Consider the following 7077-nt stretch of genomic DNA (forward strand, 5'->3'; position numbering starts at 1 on the left):
TTACACAAGAGTTGCTTCAAACAACCTGTATGAGATATGTATTCAGTGCGTGCACATGACCGAGTGTAAGATGGGTTCCGATTACAATGCAGTTGTTATCCATGCTGTGATAGGCAAGTGTTTTGGATTAGCATGTCTGAATTGTTACACAAGAGTTGCTTCAAACAACCTGTATGAGATATGTATTCAGTGCGTGCACATGACCGAGTGTAAGATGGGTTCCGATTACAATGCAGTTGTAATCCATGCTGTGATAGGCAAGTGTTTTGGATTAGCATGTATGAATTGTTACACAAGAGTTGCTTCAAACAACCTGTATGAGATATGTATTCAGTGCGTGCACATGACCGAGTGTTGGGTTCCGATTACAATGCAGTTGTTATCCATGCTGTGATAGGGAAGTGTTTTGGATTAGCATGTCTGAATTGTTACACAAGAGTTGCTTCAAACAACCTGTATGAGATATGTATTCAGTGCGTGCACATGACCGAGTGTAAGATGGGTTCCGATTACAATGCAGTTGTTATCCATGCTGTGATAGGGAAGTGTTTTGGATTAGCATGTCTGAATTGTTACACAAGAGTTGCTTCAAACAACCTGTATGAGATATGTATTCAGTGCGTGCACATGACCGAGTGTAAGATGGGTTCCGATTACAATGCAGTTGTTATCCATGCTGTGATAGGGAGGTGTTTTGGATTAGCATGTCTGAATTGTTACACAAGAGTTGCTTCAAACAACCTGTATGAGATATGTATTCAGTGCGTGCACATGACCGAGTGTAAGATGGGTTCCGATTACAATGCAGTTGTTATCCATGCTGTGATAGGGAAGTGTTTTGGATTAGCATGTCTGAATTGTTACACAAGAGTTGCTTCAAACAACCTGTATGAGATATGTATTCAGTGCGTGCACATGACCGAGTGTAAGATGGGTTCCGATTACAATGCAGTTGTTATCCATGCTGTGATAGGGAAGTGTTTTGGATTAGCATGTCTGAATTGTTACACAAGAGTTGCTTCAAACAACCTGTATGAGATATGTATTCAGTGCGTGCACATGACCGAGTGTAAGATGGGTTCCGATTACAATGCAGTTGTTATCCATGCTGTGATAGGGAAGTGTTTTGGATTAGCATGTCTGAATTGTTACACAAGAGTTGCTTCAAACAACCTGTATGAGATATGTATTCAGTGCGTGCACATGACCGAGTGTAAGATGGGTTCCGATTACAATGCAGTTGTTATCCATGCTGTGATAGGGAAGTGTTTTGGATTAGCATGTCTGAATTGTTACACAAGAGTTGCTTCAAACAACCTGTATGAGATATGTATTCAGTGCGTGCACATGACCGAGTGTAAGATGGGTTCCGATTACAATGCAGTTGTTATCCAAGCTGTGATAGGGAAGTGTTTTGGATTAGCATGTCTGAATTGTTACACAAGAGTTGCTTCAAACAACCTGTATGAGATATGTATTCAGTGCGTGCGCGTGACCGAGTGCTTGTCAGACCAAAAAGTGTCCAGAAGAAATGTACTCTAGTTTTGTTGAATGAGATGGCGTTGCGTGCATTCAGGAATGACATTCTGGTATGCCAAGTGTAAGATGGGTTCCGATTACAATGCAGTTGTTATCCATGCTGTCATAGGGAAGTGTTTTGGATTAGCATGCCTGAATTGTTACACAAGAGTTGTTTCAAACAACCTGTATGAGATATGTATTCAGTGCGTGCGCGTGACCGAGTGCTTGTCAGACCAAAAAGTGTCCAGAAGAAATGTACTCTAGTTTTGTTGAATGAGATGGCGTTGCGTGCATTCAGGAATGACATTCTGGTATGCCAAGTGTAAGATGGGTTCCGATTACAATGCAGTTGTTATCCATGCTGTCATAGGGAAGTGTTTTGGATTAGCATGCCTGAATTGTTACACAAGAGTTGTTTCAAACAACCTGTATGAGATATGTATTCTGTGCGTGCACGTGACCGAGTGCTTGTCAGACCAAAAAGTGTCCAGAAGAAATGTACTCTAGTTTTGTTGAATGAGATGGCGTTGCGTGCATTCAGGAATGACATTCTGGTATGCCAAGCGTAAGATGGGTTCCGATTACAATGCAGTTGTTATCCATGCTGTCATAGGGAAGTGTTTTGGATTAGCATGCCTGAATTGTTACACAAGAGTTGTTTCAAACAACCTGTATGAGATATGTATTCAGTGCGTGCGCGTGACCGAGTGCTTGTCAGACCAAAAAGTGTCCAGAAGAAATGTACTCTAGTTTTGTTGAATGAGATGGCGTTGCGTGCATTCAGGAATGAAATTCTTGTATGCCAAGTGTAAGATGGGTTCCGATTACAATGCAGTTGTTATCCATGCTGTGATAGGGAAGTGTTTTGGATTAGCATGTCTGAATTGTTACACAAGAGTTGCTTCAAACAACCTGTATGAGATATGTATTCAGTGCGTGCACATGACCGAGTGTAAGATGGGTTCCGATTACAACGCAGTTGTTATCCATGCTGTGATAGGGAAGTGTTTTGGATTAGCATGTCTGAATTGTTACACAAGAGTTGCTTCAAACAACCTGTATGAGATATGTATTCAGTGCGTGCACATGACCGAGTGTAAGATGGGTTCCGATTACAATGCAGTTGTTATCCATGCTGTGATAGGGAAGTGTTTTGGATTAGCATGTCTGAATTGTTACACAAGAGTTGCTTCAAACAACCTGTATGAGATATGTATTCAGTGCGTGCACATGACCGAGTGTAAGATGGGTTCCGATTACAACGCAGTTGTTATCCATGCTGTGATAGGGAAGTGTTTTGGATTAGCATGTCTGAATTGTTACACAAGAGTTGCTTCAAACAACCTGTATGAGATATGTATTCAGTGCGTGCACATGACCGAGTGTAAGATGGGTTCCGATTACAATGCAGTTGTTATCCATGCTGTGATAGGGAAGTGTTTTGGATTAGCATGTCTGAATTGTTACACAAGAGTTGCTTCAAACAACCTGTAAGAGATATGTATTCAGTGCGTGCACATGACTGAGTGTAAGATGGGTTCCGATTACAACGCAGTTGTTATCCATGCTGTGATAGGGAAGTGTTTTGGATTAGCATGTCTGAATTGTTACACAAGAGTTGCTTCAAACAACCTGTATGAGATATGTATTCAGTGCGTGCACATGACCGAGTGTAAGATGGGTTCCGATTACAATGCAGTTGTTATCCATGCTGTGATAGGGAAGTGTTTTGGATTAGCATGTCTGAATTGTTACACAAGAGTTGCTTCAAACAACCTGTATGAGATATGTATTCAGTGCGTGCACATGACCGAGTGTAAGATGGGTTCCGATTACAATGCAGTTGTTATCCATGCTGTGATAGGGAAGTGTTTTGGATTAGCATGTCTGAATTGTTACACAAGAGTTGCTTCAAACAACCTGTATGAGATATGTATTCAGTGCGTGCACATGACCGAGTGTAAGATGGGTTCCGATTACAATGCAGTTATTATCCATGCTGTGATAGGGAAGTGTTTTGGATTAGCATGTCTGAATTGTTACACAAGAGTTGTTTCAAACAACCTGTATGAGATATGTATTCAGTGCGTGCACGTGACCGAGTGCTTGTCAGACCAAAAAGTGTCCAGAAGAAATGTACTCTAGTTTTGTTGAATGAGATGGCGTTGCGTGCATTCAGGAATGACATTCTGGTATGCCAAGTGTAAGATGGGTTCCGATTACAATGCAGTTGTTATCCATGCTGTCATAGGGAAGTGTTTTGGATTAGCATGCCTGAATTGTTACACAAGGGTTGTTTCAAACAACCTGTATGAGATATGTATTCAGTGCGTGCGCGTGACCGAGTGCTTGTCAGACCAAAAAGTGTCCAGAAGAAATGTACTCTAGTTTTGTTGAATGAGATGGCGTTGCGTGCATTCAGGAATGACATTCTTGCCAAGTGTAAGATGGGTTCCGATTACAATGCAGTTGTTATCCATGCTGTGATAGGGAAGTGTTTTGGATTAGCATGTCTGAATTGTTACACAAGAGTTGCTTCAAACAACCTGTATGAGATATGTTTTCAGTGCGTGCACATGACCGAGTGTAAGATGGGTTCCGATTACAATGCAGTTGTTATCCATGCTGTGATAGGGAAGTGTTTTGGATTAGCATGTCTGAATTGTTACACAAGAGTTGCTTCAAACAACCTGTATGAGATATGTATTCAGTGCGTGCACATGACCGAGTGTAAGATGGGTTCCGATTACAATGCAGTTGTTATCCATGCTGTGATAGGGAAGTGTTTTGGATTAGCATGTCTGAATTGTTACACAAGAGTTGCTTCAAACAACCTGTATGAGATATGTATTCTGTGCGTGCACATGACCGAGTGTAAGATGGGTTCCGATTACAATGCAGTTGTTATCCATGCTGTGATAGGGAAGTGTTTTGGATTAGCATGTCTGAATTGTTACACAAGAGTTGCTTCAAACAACCTGTATGAGATATGTATTCAGTGCGTGCACATGACCGAGTGTAAGATGGGTTCCGATTACAATGCAGTTGTTATCCATGCTGTGATAGGGAGGTGTTTTGGATTAGCATGTCTGAATTGTTACACAAGAGTTGCTTCAAACAACCTGTATGAGATATGTATTCAGTGCGTGCACATGACCGAGTGTAAGATGGGTTCCGATTACAATGCAGTTGTTATCCATGCTGTGATAGGGAAGTGTTTTGGATTAGCATGTCTGAATTGTTACACAAGAGTTGCTTCAAACAACCTGTATGAGATATGTATTCAGTGCGTGCACATGACCGAGTGTAAGATGGGTTCCGATTACAATGCAGTTGTTATCCATGCTGTGATAGGGAAGTGTTTTGAATTAGCATGTCTGAATTGTTACACAAGAGTTGCTTCAAACAACCTGTATGAGATATGTATTCAGTGCGTGCACATGACCGAGTGTAAGATGGGTTCCGATTACAATGCAGTTGTTATCCATGCTGTGATAGGGAAGTGTTTTGGATTAGCATGTCTGAATTGTTACACAAGAGTTGCTTCAAACAACCTGTTTGAGATATGTATTCAGTGCGTGCACATGACCGAGTGTAAGATGGGTTCCGATTACAATGCAGTTGTTATCCATGCTGTGATAGGGAAGTGTTTTGGATTAGCATGTCTGAATTGTTACACAAGAGTTGTTTCAAACAACCTGTATGAGATATGTATTCAGTGCGTGCACATGACCGAGTGTAAGATGGGTTCCGATTACAATGCAGTTGTTATCCATGCTGTGATAGGGAAGTGTTTTGGATTAGCATGTCTGAATTGTTACACAAGAGTTGCTTCAAACAACCTGTATGAGATATGTATTCAGTGCGTGCACATGACCGAGTGTAAGATGGGTTCCGATTACAACGCAGTTGTTATCCATGCTGTGATAGGGAAGTGTTTTGGATTAGCATGTCTGAATTGTTACACAAGAGTTGCTTCAAACAACCTGTATGAGATATGTATTCAGTGCGTGCACATGACCGAGTATAAGATGGGTTCCGATTACAATGCAGTTGTTATCCATGCTGTGATAGGGAAGTGTTTTGGATTAGCATGTCTGAATTGTTACACAAGAGTTGCTTCAAACAACCTGTATGAGATATGTATTCAGTGCGTGCACATGACTGAGTGTAAGATGGGTTCCGATTACAATGCAGTTGTTATCCATGCTGTGAATGGGAAGTGTTTTGGATTAGCATGTCTGAATTGTTACACAAGAGTTGCTTCAAACAACCTGTATGAGATATGTATTCAGTGCGTGCACATGACCGAGTGTAAGATGGGTTCCGATTACAATGCAGTTGTTATCCATGCTGTGATAGGGAAGTGTTTTGGATTAGCATGTCTGAATTGTTACACAAGAGTTGCTTCAAACAACCTGTATGAGATATGTATTCAGTGCGTGCACATGACCGAGTGTAAGATGGGTTCCGATTACAATGCAGTTGTTATCCATGCTGTGATAGGGAAGTGTTTTGGATTAGCATGTCTGAATTGTTACACAAGAGTTGCTTCAAACAACCTGTATGAGATATGTATTCAGTGCGTGCACATGACCGAGTGTAAGATGGGTTCCGATTACAATGCAGTTGTTATCCATGCTGTGATAGGGAAGTGTTTTGGATTAGCATGTCTGAATTGTTACACAAGAGTTGCTTCAAACAACCTGTATGAGATATGTATTCAGTGCGTGCACATGACCGAGTGTAAGATGGGTTCCGATTACAATGCAGTTGTTATCCATGCTGTGATAGGGAAGTGTTTTGGATTAGCATGTCTGAATTGTTACACAAGAGTTGCTTCAAACAACCTGTTTGAGATATGTATTCAGTGCGTGCACATGACCGAGTGTAAGATGGGTTCCGATTACAATGCAGTTGTTATCCATGCTGTGATAGGGAAGTGTTTTGGATTAGCATGTCTGAATTGTTACACAAGAGTTGTTTCAAACAACCTGTATGAGATATGTATTCAGTGCGTGCACATGACCGAGTGTAAGATGGGTTCCGATTACAATGCAGTTGTTATCCATGCTGTGATAGGGAAGTGTTTTGGATTAGCATGTCTGAATTGTTACACAAGAGTTGCTTCAAACAACCTGTATGAGATATGTATTCAGTGCGTGCACATGACCGAGTGTAAGATGGGTTCCGATTACAACGCAGTTGTTATCCATGCTGTGATAGGGAAGTGTTTTGGATTAGCATGTCTGAATTGTTACACAAGAGTTGCTTCAAACAACCTGTATGAGATATGTATTCAGTGCGTGCACATGACCGAGTATAAGATGGGTTCCGATTACAATGCAGTTGTTATCCATGCTGTGATAGGGAAGTGTTTTGGATTAGCATGTCTGAATTGTTACACAAGAGTTGCTTCAAACAACCTGTATGAGATATGTATTCAGTGCGTGCACATGACTGAGTGTAAGATGGGTTCCGATTACAATGCAGTTGTTATCCATGCTGTGAATGGGAAGTGTTTTGGATTAGCATGTCTGAATTGTTACACAAGAG

This window comes from Amblyomma maculatum, chromosome 8, assembly GCF_055883805.1.
Source record: "Amblyomma maculatum isolate TAMU_Amacu chromosome 8, ASM5588380v1, whole genome shotgun sequence".
Lineage (NCBI taxonomy): Eukaryota > Metazoa > Arthropoda > Arachnida > Ixodida > Ixodidae > Amblyomma > Amblyomma maculatum.